Raw genomic sequence first — 14,948 nt, 5'->3', positions numbered from 1 at the left:
AAAAAGAAAGTATAGGGCCGGCCCCATGGCTTAGCGGTTAAGAGCACACGCTCTGCTACTTGTGGCCGGGGTTTGGATCCCGGGCGCGCACCGAAGCACCACTTCTCCGGCCATGCTGAGGCCGCATCCCACATACAGCAACTAGAAGGATGTGCAACTATGACATACAACTATCTACTGAGGCTTTGCGGAAAAAAAAGGAAGAGCATTGGCAATAGATGTTAGCTCAGAGCTGGTCTTCCTCAGCAAAAAGAGGAGGATTAGCATGGATGTTAGCTCAGGGCTGATTTTCTTCAGAAGAAAAATAATAAATAAATAAATAAAACTGTTTAAAAAAAAAAAGAAAAAGAAAGTATATTAGTGGTTCCCAGGGGCTGAGGGAAAGGGGAAATGGAGAGTGACTGCTAATGGATATGGGATTTCCTTTGGGGGTGATTAAAATGTTCCAGAATTAGACAGTGATGATAGCTGCACAATTTTGTGAATATACTAAAAAGCACTGAATTTTATGGTATGTGAATTATATCTTAATAACACTGCTATGCAAAAAAAAGAAATGATGGGGCATATGGAAGGACACAAGAGCAGATTTAAAAGAACTCCCAAAGGCCTAAGCTTGGACAATTTGAACAATAAAATAAATAATGATAGTACTGAATTATAACCCATGGAATAAAATAAATATCCATGAGTCCATACTGATATAAATACATAACTGAATAAATAAATAAATAAATGGGGGGCGGCAGATAGCCCTTCCTTATAGTGGAATTCCAATTTAAAAATGTAGGAGAGGGGCTGGCCCAGTGGCGTAATGGTTAAGTTCACATGCTCCTTTTCGGCAGCCTGGGGTTTGCAGGTTCAGATCCCAGGTGCAGAGCTACACACCGCTCATCAAGCCATGCTGTGGCAGGCGTCCCACATGTAAAGTAGAGGAAGATGGGCACAGATGTTAGCCCAGGGCCAGTCTTCCTCAGCAAAAAAAGAGGAGGATTGGCAACAGATGTTAGCTCAGGGCTAATCTTCCTCACCAAAAAAAATATGTGGGAGAGATGGAAATAGATAATCATCACTAGGCAAATACCACAGTAACAACTACTGCAGGCAACAACCGTTGACGAGTGCTAAAATCAGTAGGTGAAAGTGTGATGAGAAATAGGATATGTGCAATATCTCAGAGTATCTCCCCACAGAGTATCTTCCCCTTTATTACTGAGAAAGGGGAACATAGTAACTTTACAGCACAGAAACCTGACAGACACCTCCTTAACCAAGAGGTCAAAGTTAGCATCACTATTTGTAAATGAGACGTATTGACATCATGTATCCCCTGATGGGATGCACTGCCCAAAATACATTTCTTCAATCTATTTCTTCATGAAACAGTATCAGACAAACTGAGGGAGGGACATTACACAAAATAACTGACCAGTACTCTTCAAAGGTGTTAAGGTCAAGAAAGACTGAGAAACTGTCCCTGTTGGAGGAGACTAAGGAAACTTGACAGTGTGAGCTCCTGGATTGGATCCTGGGCAAGAAAAAGAACATTAGGGGAAAACAGTCAAAATACAAATTAAGTCTGTAGAGTAGCTAAAAGTATTGTATAGATGTTAATTTCCTGGTTTCAATAATTGCGCTACAGTTCTGTAAGATGTTAATATTAGGGGAGGCTGGGTAAATGGTAAACGGAACTCCCTGTACTATTTGGGCAACATTTCTGTTAAGTCTAAAATTATTTCAACACAAAAAGTTTAAAAACTTTGATTTAAACAAATATGTCCAGATTCAATTTTCTCCTAAAGTACAGTCGTGTGGACCCCTTCTTTCCTTTATAGGTTGCTAACAGAATAATGTGAAAAGCAGCAACCCAGTGACATATAGCCCAGCACATTGTCTTGGAAAACTTAGGTCTTAACATTTTCCATGCCGCCATAGCACTTTAGTCATATAGACTTTGACCAGTAGGTGGCAGCATGTGACCAGTTTCTCATCAGCCAAACTCAGGAAGAGAGGGCCGGCCCGGTGGCGCAAGCGGTTAAGTGCGCGCGCTCCGCCGCGGCGGCCCGGGGTTCGCTGGTTCGGATCCCGGGCGCGCACCGACGCACTGCTTGGTAAGCCATGCTGTGGTGGCGTCCCATATAAAGTGGAGGAAGATGGGCACCGATGTTAGCCCAGGGCCGTCTTCCTCAGCGAAAAAAGAGGAGGATTGGCGGATGTTAGCTCAGGGCTGATCTCCTCACAAAAAAAAAAAAAAACTCAGGAAGAGAGATGAGACTGAAGAGAGAGAGGTAGCACAAGGAGACATCCCGGACACAGGAGCTGAAGGTAACAATGTCACTATTCTACTTACAGTCACTATAGGGAGATGCCATTTTTATGAGCACTTAAGTGATGAGGCACGGAGGAAAGAACTTGTAAACAGTGATGTAAGGCTTGGAGGCAAAATTATCCACCCCACCCTATCCCCACCCTGCCCCACCCCCAGCCTGAGGCATCAGGAAGGAGCCCCAGCCACTGCCTCCACTGGTACTAATGCCATGCTGTTGAAAGAATAACAAAGGGGTACTGGCAAATTTTTAAAGACGTTCAAAGAATGAATTACAAAGAAACTATAAATCATTAGTATTATAGGAAGTTTTATAATTAAGACTACTACCAAATTTTTAGTTAGTTTTTCTTAGAATTCTGGGCCTGGAAGGAAGTCTGCTCAGTTCTCTTGCTCATCTCTTCTGCCTTCGAGCTAGGACTTAAAGCCAAGACTTTGGATGAGTCCAGTCCTCCTACCATGGAGTGAAACCCGTTCTAAGCGCAGGCTTTTCACCCCTGAAGGAGAGGGCTCGAAGGTTGATGACAGCGGTGGCACTCAACTGCCCTGATGACGTTGAGTTGTGCTAAGCTGAACCCTCCCCACAGTGATGAAGACATATGGAATATGTCTGTTAATAATGTTTTCTGTTGTGATTTTCCTAGACTGAGAACTTTTGTTCCTCATTCCACAACCCCACTCGACTAGCCTTTTGTTTCCCCCGTTGAAGTGGAAGGATAATGGTCATGAAATGTAAAACCCAGAGCTTCCTGCTCCTCTGAAGCTTCTCCCAGAGTGACCTCAATCACTAGGCCTAAAACCAAACAAACAAAAAAAGAAATCTATTTAAAGATATCCTTGCTACCACTCCTAATCCATAGCCTGCTGCTAATGGACAGATGGGCATTGTGGTGCCTGCTCAGAGAGCGCCCCAGCAGTGTTAGAACACTCAGTTAACGCTCACTGCCTGGCGTCCTGAACTGCACCCGCAGCCCACTCCACAAAGCAGCAAGTTGGAAGGACGGGCCTTCGGAATCAGCCGGAACCAGCAGGGATCCCTGGGGCCTGGGCTTGAGAGATAGGAGGTCTGACAGGGATGACCTTAAAGAATCAGTTACAACGGGAGCCGTTCCTGAGTTTCTGGTCCAGGCCCAGGTGGGGGCCACTGAGGCCAGCTCTCTCTGTGGGAGTCTCAAGGTCTAGTCCAAACCAGCCAGCCCAGAGAGCTGGAGGACCCAGATCATAGGTGGGTCTTCTCCCTGGTTCCTCCTGAGAAGAGACTCCTTAGAATGGAGAGGCACAGACACGACTCTGAGGTCTGTTTGCTTGGAGGACACTGAAGTCCCATGTGACTCCCTTCTGCCTTCTCTCCCAACCAGAGTCCATGCAGTTCACTTTGACCCACAATGTCCTGAGGCCCAGAGCACAGGTTGCAGGCTCAGGGCAGGCTTTTTGTGCTGCTTTGGAGCATCTTGCCACATCTGCTGAATGTGACAGGATGTGGGTAAGAGGGCTTAAATGCTGTGATGCAAGAATCCATGGCTTTACGTAACACACGCCTCGCTCTGCTGACCGCGCAAAACTTAGCACCAGAACTCAGTGTCCACAAGGAGGCAACTCAAGAAAGACAGCCATGCACGGCTGCAAACATTTTGGTTTGCTCTTGTATCCTCCCGCCACACCCCACCCCCAGTTGTCAATGATGACACTTGCTTTTAACCAGAATGAAAATGAAAATGTAGCACAGCTTTGTTACCCTACCCTGATCTGGTAACCTTCATTTTAAGAACTCAAAGTTCTGGGGGAGGGGGGCGGACACAATTTGTTTTTTAACTTCAGTGTACATATTTTTAAAATAAGGACATTTTTCTATTGTCAAAATAACATTTTCACATTTAACCAAATTAAATTATATGATTATATTCCTTAATATATAATTCCTAGTTAAAATTCAGATTTCCCAAATTGTCCTTAAAGATGTGCTTTAGAGTTGGTTCATCTAAACTAGGATCCAGTGACAGGAACATACATTGCTCCTGTTATTTACATCCCTATCATCTCTTCATCCACAACATTCTCTCTTTTCATGACACTGACTCTTCAAAGACCAGGGTCAGTTGACCTGGAGAATGCCCTCCTCCTGGGTGGGTCTGGTGGCTTCTTCCAAATGTGGTTTAGCTTGTTTCTCTATCCTTTGAATTTCCTGTAACCTGGCAGTTAGATCTAAAAGTTTGAGATTCAGGTTAAATGTTTTTAAAGTGCCAGAATTCTAAGTACATTTTATAAATGTGGAAAGTATCCCACAGAAAAGCTGAATTACGTAAATGACATAAGGTATCCCACATGTATGAACTGGTACTGCTCACTTAGACCACATTTATATTAATCTCCTGAAACACAAAACCTACTTCCTTATTCATCACAGATGGAAGTCTACTCATAATTCGACCTTTAGAATCTTGTAAGTCACAAATATGTGGCCTGATGTGGCTTGGAAGAAATCAGCATAAAAGAAATCGGAATATTGAAACCTTTTACAAGAAACATCTGTATTTTCTCTTGGGAAATAGATCTGTTTCCACTTTTTTGGGTTTTGTTGTTGTTGTTGTTGTTGTTTAATAATTTATTTTTTCCCCCAAAGCCCCAGTGAATAGTTGTATGTCATAGCTGCACAGCCTTCTAGTTGCTGTATGTGGGATGCGGCCTCAGCATGGCCGGAGAAGCGGTGCGTCAGTGCGCGCCCGGGATCCGAACCCCGGCCGCCAGCAGCGGAGCGCGTGCACTTAACTGCTAAGCCACGGGGCCGGCCCTGTTTCCACTTTTTTGACTCACAGCCCTACCCTGACCCCACTCCTGGTTCTGGTCCCAGTCCAACCCACCTGCTTCACATCTGCTCTGCTAGGTCCCTACCTCAGCCCTAAACCCAAAGGTGACAAAAGCAAGAGCGGCAACAACAAATCCGGGCAGAGGAAGGTTGGACATTTGAAGTTCTATGTTGTTCTCAAAGTTGACAAGAGCTTCTAATTTCAAAACTTAATTTACCCCAAATTCTAAATATTTTACAATGTTTCATGGAGTAAATAATGTGTTCTGTGAGGTTGTGTCTTACTCAAACAAGCCACCTCAAGTGATCTTGGCCATTTGTTCTATTCAAGGAAATGTTGCACCTCTTGACCATCCTTAGGTCAGCTCTGCCCTCTGTTGTGGTGATCGTGGAACACTGGGCGGCTGCTGGGAAGAATGAGCTCTGTCTCCAAGTGCCAAGTTACCCTCGGAGTAAGTCAGTCCATAAAGAAAAGCAAGGAAGCAAAAAAGATAAGGAGCCACAACCGTGTGCTCACATGCAGGTAACAAACAAAGGTGGCAGCTGTCAGGGGACACCTGTCTTACATATGCCCAAATATGTACGGGCTATGCCTGGAAGGATATATAGGAGTCTGATGAGTGGCATTGCTGGCGTAGGGGTGGGGGGACTGAGGGTATGGCGTGGGAGGAAGACTCATTTTAATGTATGGCCTTTAGTACTATTTGAATTTTTTACTATGTGACTTTTCCAACAACCACCAGTTGTTTTTTTATAGTTTGTTTGTTTAATTCATTGATCTATAGTGTTACACTCTAGGGAGGATTTGCATTTTCACATGTCTTCAGCTCAAGGCATCTGTCAGTGATAGAATTTCAGGTGGCTGCTTATCAGGGTAGGGAAGGTATTTTACCCAGGAGAAAGCCTTTCCCAACTCTTCTGAAATTGTGATGACAGGTCAAGACTGTCCCCACCAAGCTTCTGGGGGAAACATGGGTAGAGGGGCGACACTTGTATTTGGGTGGCTCTCCAGCAACAGAATGCCCTGCTCAAGCAGGTGTGGTTGTGGCCTTTACTGCCCCTCTCCAAGGTAAAGCCCTGGTCTCCCCCAGCCAGAGGAGAGAGAGGTATTTTTAACCTGGTGTCGGCTTACTCAGAGGTTCAGGTATTCTCCAGGGTGTACTATGAGACGAGAAAGCTGCGAGTCAACACTTAGACTCATTCGCCCTATCTCAATGTGCTGGTTTTACGCACCTTGGAGAATTGGACTATAAAAGCTGTAATAAGTGAAAACTATTTATTACACTTCCCCAGAAACCCTTTGAATATCATCTTTCTTTTGTTTCTGATGTAGAAGTAAAGCGCAGGCAGCTAACTCCACCCCCTACCCCCATGTGGAAGGGGACAGAAAACTTACCTCCATATCACCTGCCTTAACTAGACCAGGAAGAGAAACAGGTTGTGGGTCTATTACAAAAGAACTAGAATTACAGGTAGGTTATTTAAAGCCTCTTCAGAAGGTATGGTGCATTAGTCATAAGATCCAATGGCACGTGCATGAGACAAATAAGTCAACAGGAAATTGATCATGTTTCCATGAGATGAAGACCAAAGTTGAAGATTCTTAGGAAATTGGGGGATCGTGGATTTTTTTCTCACCAAAAGAGAGAGCGAAGGGATACTGATCTACAGATGTATTAACGAAAAGAGGGATGCAGACATATCACTTAGGTGAATATATATCCCTGCAAGCCACCAGTAACATGGGCTAGAAAGTAGCTAGTCTGGGCCTGTTCGTGGATAATTGTCCCTTCCCTTAAGAGAAAGGAAGGTAAACTTAAGCAGGTTGTGAGTTTGTTTCAAAAAAAGAAACAATGGGAAGATAAGCTCTATAGAGACCATCAAAATTCTGATTACGAGGCTATGTGATCCTTTATTTCCATGGCTTTCCAGAAAATAGAGCCCACTGAAGAATCTAAATCAAACTCAGTCCGGGTTTTTTGGGTGCACACTGGTCTAAGAATAAGCTTGCTCCTAGCAGGCTCTCAGATCACCATAAACTAAGAACTGGCTCCTCTTGTATCACTGACATAGAATGCTCTCGGTTGCAAGGTAGGACAGGGTAGCATATAGTTTATAGCTGTCTCTCTTGTTCCAGATTCAAAATACCTATTGAGAACCTCTCAAAGAGCCCCTCAGGGATGGAAGGAAGGAGGACCGCTTCCAGATTTCTTAGTCACCTCAAAAAGGTAGCATTGGTACCCAACTGCTCTCAGCTGTGGCATCTCTCCATCTCATATCTCCATTCCTGCTTCCCGATTACTCATCCCTCTTTTTCCTTTTAGGTCTTATCTGTTACCTTTTTAAAAATCAAACTCCAAAATAATCAAATAATTCTGACCATGTGGCTATATAACTACTAAATCTTTATTTTCCACCTTTTTATTTCTTCAGCAACATGAAATGGCACAATTGAGAGAAGAAACCTGAAATCTTGGTAATTTTAAAAATCAGAATTCATTTATAGACTAAGTCCCCATATTGTAAGGGACTTCTTGTAGTTATGGCCTAATATCTGTTGCCACACAGACTTAACTAAACAATCTTTGTTCTTCTGTCTTGCTTCTTAATTGGAAGAGGAACCTGGAAATCATTGCCAAATAGGCTGCATGAGTCACAACAGGTGACTGTATTTTCCCTTTTGGTGTGAGGCAGTGCAAGATAAATTTAGTTTCTATTATTTTGTTGTTTCTCAGGAAGAGCAGGACTTGCAAAATAAGTTAGGATTACTGATCTGATTCACCTCAGTTTTCATTTCCTTCGGGAGTGTTTCTGACCAATAATGGAAGGTCTTTTCATTAACTTCTCAAAGGCTGTCTGTGAATCGGGCCTCAGATGTGATCTTTTTGTTGTTAAAACATATTTGGGCCACTGAAGCGCCACACCCCATTCCGTGCGTGGTTCATGCAGTCCATTCAGTGTAATATCGACAGCTAACAGAGTTTTGCTCCTTTGTTTTTCATTTCATGTTCCCTCATTTCATAAACAGAAATCCATGCCTACAGTGCTTAGGATTGTCTGAGCTCTGTGAGAGAAGAAAGTGTAAGATTTGGCCTCGGTTTTCAAGGAAATAGTTGGTGACTAATTGTAAGGTAGCCTAAATGGCAGTAAATAACGTATGTTTAAATGCTAAGAGTTTAACGAGGGGAAGTTGCCATAGGAGAAGATTACTCAGGAAGATATCACAGAAGAAGGAAGAGTTAAATTGGTAACTAAGGCAGTACCAGAATTGGAAGCCCTTCTGGCAGCTTGGTGGACTAGATAATACTCTGAATAGATTCCCCAACAAAACAACTAGATCTGCAATGAAACTGATTTCTCTTTGCATCAGTGAGCTTGTAGGAAGTAAGGGAAATTTCCCAGGGGCAGAGATTAAAATGTGAGCTGGAACCAGAGTGGTGAGTGATAAGCACAGCGGAGGAAAGCCGTAGTTACCCGGAGGGCAAATCCTAAGGCACCGCACTGTGGAGCCACTATTAGTCTTTCAGGCTGCCCTATCAGAATACCAGCCTGGGTGGCTTAAATGACATAAATTTATTTTCTCACAATTCTGAAGGCTAGAAGTCCAAGATCAAGGTGCCAACAGGGTTGGGTTCTTCTGAGGCCTCTCTCCTCAACCTGAAGATTGTCACCCTTACTGCCTCTTCACATGTTCATCTCTTGCTCAGGCTTCTCTGGTGTCTCTTCCTCTTATAAGGACACTAGTCTTATTGGATTGGGGCCTCACCCTAACAGCTTCATTTTAACCTTATCACCTCTATAATGACCTTATCTCCTAATACGGTTACATTCTGAGATACTGGGGATTGGGACTTCAACATGTGAATTTTGGGGGGACACAATTCAGCCCATAACAGAGCCTAAGCCTTGGGTCACAGAGCTGAACCTTAAATTCCAGATTAAGCCAAGGAACCTGGAAGGGGACAAAAGTCCCAGAAGGTTAGTGCTCCCTGTATGCAGGTGCAAATGAAAATTTCCTCTGAAATTTTAGGCTGTGAGAGTTCCTACAGATCAAGATCAAACAAATATGCACTTATTACCAAAGATCAATAAAGAAAAAAGTCACCATGAGTGAGCATCAGCAAAAACAACAGACAACAGAGTTAGAACCCCCCAAAACTTTAAAAACTAGAATTAGCAAATAAAGAATATAAGTAATAATATATGAAATGTTTAAATAAATAAAAGTTGGAATCATGAAAATGGAAAAAAGAGACAATCAAAAATTTTGGGGCTGATTGGGAAAAAATCCATATAGAACTTTTAAAATAAAAAATGTAAATAAGGAAATTTTTAAAAACTCAATGGAGAGATTAAATAGCAGATTAGAAACAGTCGAAGCAAAATTTGGCTACCAAAGAGAAATCTTAAGAAATTAACCAGAATGTGGCACAAAGAGAAAAGATAAGACATGGAAAAAAGGATAATTTTTAGCATCTATCTAATCAGTCTCAGAAGGAGAGATCAGAGAGAATGCAAGAGAGGCAGTATTTAGAGATCATTGCTGAGGATTTTCCAAGAATGATGAGAGACAAGAATCTACAGATACAGTAAGAACAATCTATGCCAAGGAAGATAAATTTCTTAAAAATCTAAACCTAGTTATATCATAGTGAAATCTACAGAACACTAGAGACAAAGAAGAAATCTTTTCTCAGAGAGAGAGAGAGACAGGTCACCCACAGAGAAACAGTGATTAGAGTAACAGTGGATGGGGCTGGCCCGGTGGCCTGGTGGTCAAGGTCGAGTGCTCCGCTTTGGCAGCCCAGGGTTCTCAGGTTCAGATTCTGGGGCAGACCTAAGCACTGCTTATCAAGCCATGCTGTGGCAGGCGTCCCACATATAAAAGTAGAGGAAGATGGGCATGGATGTTAGCCCAGGGCCAGTCTTCCTCAGCAAAAAGAGGAGGATTGGCAACAGATGTTAGCTCAGGGCTACTCTTCCTGACCAAAACAAAACAAAACAAAACAAAAGAATAACAGTGGACCTGGAATAACACTTGCAAAGTTGGAGAAAAAACAGCTGACAACCTAGGACTATGTATCCAGCAAAAGTCTTTTCCAAGAATAAGAATGAAATGAAGATGTTTTCAGATAAACAAAACCTGAATTTGCCACCAATAAACTTGCACTAAGGGAACTTCTAAAGGATCTTGTCTTTGTTGGGGGTCCCGCAAAAGTATACTCTGATTGAGTGAAAGTAGTTTGTTTGAGAGGTGATCACAGGAAACACTTGTAGGCAAGTGGGAAAGTGAGGGAGGAGAAAAAGAAGCCAGAAAAGCTACATCATCAAGCGAGTCACCACCGTGGGCGACTGGAGCCTCATCCCACAGAGGGGCCCTGGGACCAGTGTAGAAAAGTCTTAGAGTTTCCCTGCCCAAAGGGCAAGAGAGCTGGGGTGTCCACCAACTCCTTTCAGACTTTGGTTGGGGGCTGCTCCCAGGAGGCGTTACTCCCCCGACACTTCTTGCCTTCACCTGGCAGGAGCAGAGGGGCTGCAGCAGCCAGAGAGAGGCCTCCCGCCGAGGTGCAGGTGCTGAGCGTTGGAAGTAGGGCCGGCTGAGCTTGGAAATGGTAAGTGTTGAGGGACTTTGAAGGGCCCCTGGCAAAGTCCACTACCTGTGTACTGCAGGAAAACTGCAAAATAATTGTGGAAGGGGAAGGTCTGGTGTGCTGTCAGGAATAATGAGTCAATACATTGGCAACCACATAGGTACATCTGAACAAACACTGTTAGTATAAAGTTATAATGTTAGTGTCTAATTTGTAGTCCAACACAAAACAGAACATAACTAAAATATTGGATACTAGCATATTTTAGATTAGAGTCTGCGTAACTATCCTGGGCAAGAAATTAAAAGTTAGGAACCATAAGGGTTTTTTTGTATGTGAGGAAGATCAGCCCTGAGCTAACATCCAGTGCCAATCCTCCTGTTTTTTTGCTGAAGAAGACCAGCCCTGGGCTAACATCCGTGCCCATCTTCCTCCACTTTATATGGGACACCGCCACAGCGTGGCCTGGCAAGCGGTGCATCGGTGCGCACCCGGGATCCGAACCCGGGCCGCTGGCAGCAGAGCGTGTGCACTTAACCGCTACACCACGGGGCCAGCCCCCATAAGATTTTTTAAAAAGAATAATTTGACCATCTGGATTGCTGGAAGGAAAAGAATGGTATGTCAACTGAGGTTACCTGATGGAAGAGACACTTGGAGGGGAGCTTGGAGTAGCATGAGCTTCCAGAAACAGCAGCTTGTTTGGAGTGGAGGAGCTGTGGTGGGGAATGGCTGGAGACGGAAGGCAGGGGGAGGGTGGCTGGAGAAGAATCTTGAAGACTTCACATTTTATCCTGGAGGCCAGGGGTCCCCAGTTTTTTTATTACACACCTCATCCATTACTATGTTTTAAGCTTATACCCTTATATATAATATTCATACTATCTTACTAATATGGACATTATAAAACATATACTCAAAAAGAATTTTTTAATGAGAGATTAAATAAGCATTTAAAAATAATTTAATATTTATTCTTCCTAAAAACAATATTAATGATTTAGGTGTGAGCAATAAGATGGGCTGTGATTCATTATTTTGGAATCTTGACCTCCAGAGGGTGGGTGTATTTGATCTTGGGGTTTAGTGACTGTCATGGCTGACACAAGACACCTCACCAAAGTGAAGCAGACCCGAAGGAAGAAGGGTGCTTATAAATCATGATAATAATTATTTTTTCAATCCCACATACCCATTATGCAAGCATTTTTGTTGAAATTCAGCGAGGGAATTTCCATGTTCTCTGATTTCAATCAGTGGTAATAGCATACTAATCAGAAAGGGCTGATTTACGTTTTTTTTAACAAATGAGTCCAAACTCCATTGAAATTCTTCATCAGAAGAATTTTTATACAAAATAGAAAATTATGTTTCTGAGGTTTTTAAGCAGGCTGTACCAGGAAGCCACCGTGGGGTGTGGGTAGGAGGTTGAAGGACCACCAGTCAAGAGGAAGGTGTAGAAAGGAGGGGTCTGAGGACCAATGTGGCAGGGTTTGGTAATGGTATATAGGAGAGGGAATAAAGAGAAGGAGAAGGCTAGGATTGTAAGTCCCTAGGATAGTCAGTTTCTTTCAGGTTGCAAGACACAAAAAAATAATCAACACACCTCCGTGAATGGGAGTGTGTTATAAGGATATGAGGAAACCTACAAGGGACAAGGGACAAGGGACCGTCTCCATAGCTGCATTGCTGGCTTCATGAAAATGTCATTCGTGACCTTTCAAAACACCTCGTGGCTCTGGTAATCCAGAGGCTCGACTGCAAGCCTCCTTGACGCCAAGTTTGTGACTCAGTTCCTCAGAGCCTGCTCTCAGCTTGCTTTTTACCTCCTACCCCACAGCAGACCAACTCCTCACATTCTCTGTCCACCTCACTGCTCCCGTTACTCACCGTTTCTACTGCCTCACGGTTCCTCCTTGCTGCTTTCCCTGTGTCTCTCTCTAATTTGACACCAATTCACTCATTCAGCATCCCCTTTCTGCCTCACATTAAAAGTCACAAAGGGAGAGAGTCTGACTGGTCCAGTTACCATAGTGTTGGCCAAAGGTATCAGGCGACACCAACCCATGGGTCACTGGCCAGTCTTTTAGATGGCTGCCTTTGGAACAGGTGTTCAGGCCTGGGGTGGTGGGTCATGTCTCCGGGGCACAAATTAGAGCAACCTATGCACAAGGAACTCCTCAGAATGGACTGTGGGCCTCCAAACAACTTGAGGCTTTGCAGAAGTGAGCTCAGTAATGAGTTGGCCGCTTATACAATCTGTCCATTATACTCTGGGAGACGGGAAGACGGGGTATTCTGGATGTGGCTTATTCCGTAACAAAGGCCAGTAACGTGCATGCGTGTGTTTCATTTAGTACCTGAAGCTTTACCTGAAGTAAAGTAATTAACATAGGAAATAACAATTAAAAGGTTATCATTGTTACAGTAGTCCCCTCTAATTGTCGGGGGACACATTCCAAGACCACCAGTGGATGCTTGAAACCGAGGATAGTACCTAACCCCATATATACTATGTTTTTTCCTATACATACATACTTATGATAAAGTTTAATTTATAAATCAGGCACAATAAGAGATTGACAGCAATAACTAATAATAAAATAGAATAATTATAACAATTTACTGTAATAAAAGTTATGTGAATGTGGTCTCTCTCTCTCTCTCTCAAAATATCTTATTGTGCTGTATTCACCCTTTTTTTTTTTCCCTTTGGTGAGGAAGATTAGCCCTGAGCTAACATCTGTTCCCAATCCTCCTTTTTTTGCTGAGGAAGATTGGCCCTGGGCTAACATCCATGCCCATCTTCCTCTACTTTATGTGTGGGGCGCCTGCCACAGCATGGCTCGATAAGCGGTGCATAGGTCCACGCCAGGGTTCCAAACCTATGAACCCTGGGCCGCCAAAGCGGAGCAGGCAAACTTAACCACTACACCACCAGGCCAGCCCCAATTGTAGGACTTCTTAGTCTGATAAGTCAGAGGGTCAAAATTCTGGAAAGGAAATAATTCTTATCATACTAAATTTTTTTTTATTTCCCTTGCTCTTGTGTTTGTTTCAGGATGTTTGTTATATTGTCATGGTTTGATTGATTTCCCTCTGGGGAAGGTCGAGTTCCCTGGAACATTTGATGTCTTTATTTAGAGATGAAGTAGGTGTTACATGTTTATTAAAAGTGATCCACAAGAGTGATGCAGAAACCAGCAGGCACACATTGATATTTTTTGCCTCAGTAGTCTTGCTGGCATGTTTACATACTTGAATTTGAGTGCTAGTTCAAATTAATCTTTTATACAATGATCAGTAGTTGGTAAGATTTGCTCCAAGTATTGAAACTGCTATGTAAATTTAAACAAATCTTCATGATGTCATTATATTCTTAGATTGCACACCCTAACTGTGGGATGTAAATCTACATGGCAACAAGCCAGTAGATACATCAACCAATGGATCCATCACTCCTGGGACATGGGGTCAGCCTATCCTAAACTGAACCCCAAACTGTCCTTACCCTGTCACCGCAGCAGTCTTCAGTGGCTTCCCCTCCGAGGAATCTGGTTTGGAGCCTGCGCAGGTCTCTCCTCTTTCCTCCCCCTCGGGGGTCAACCAGTGAGCCAGAGCAGTGACTCATGGACCATCCTGCCACCCCAAAGCCCTGGAGAGAAAGATCCAGCTCATGCCTCCCCAGTTTCCCTCTCAGATGGCCAAAGCCACCAGCATAATCACTAACCCTCCCAGCACATTCTCTTTGCTAGATTATTACCATGTCAATCACAGAGACTGGGCTTTCCCCGTTCCCCACTGAACCTGGTAGAGGTCAGATGCCACTGTTGATGGGAGAGAAGGAGGCAAGGAATTTCTAATCAGATGGTTCAAAGGGGCAAGGTGCATGTTTCCAAATTAGTTAATATTGGAGGGCTATGGAGGTGACACATTAAGCAGAGATATTTCATTCCTTCCCATCTTTATACAACACTGAAGTCTTTTTAGATTAGTAATGGTAGCCACCATCTGTGAGGGCTACTCCTCAGTCTGTGTGTGCCCCAGGATCTCCAACACCCGAAATAGGGCCAAATGGAATCACAGGGCCTTAGTACCTTCTAGCAATCTCAAATGTCCATACTCACACAATGTGCAGGAATATAAACATGTGACCCTCCACATCATCAATGCAGCATTTGCTTAGCTCAAACTGTGTACTCAATATAATTCCGGGTGCTGAGGAAAT

The sequence above is a fragment of the Diceros bicornis genome, chromosome 5, assembly GCF_020826845.1.
Source record: "Diceros bicornis minor isolate mBicDic1 chromosome 5, mDicBic1.mat.cur, whole genome shotgun sequence".
NCBI lineage: Eukaryota > Metazoa > Chordata > Mammalia > Perissodactyla > Rhinocerotidae > Diceros > Diceros bicornis.
The sequence above is the reverse complement of the archived record's forward strand: the minus strand, read 5'-3'. Positions refer to the sequence as shown.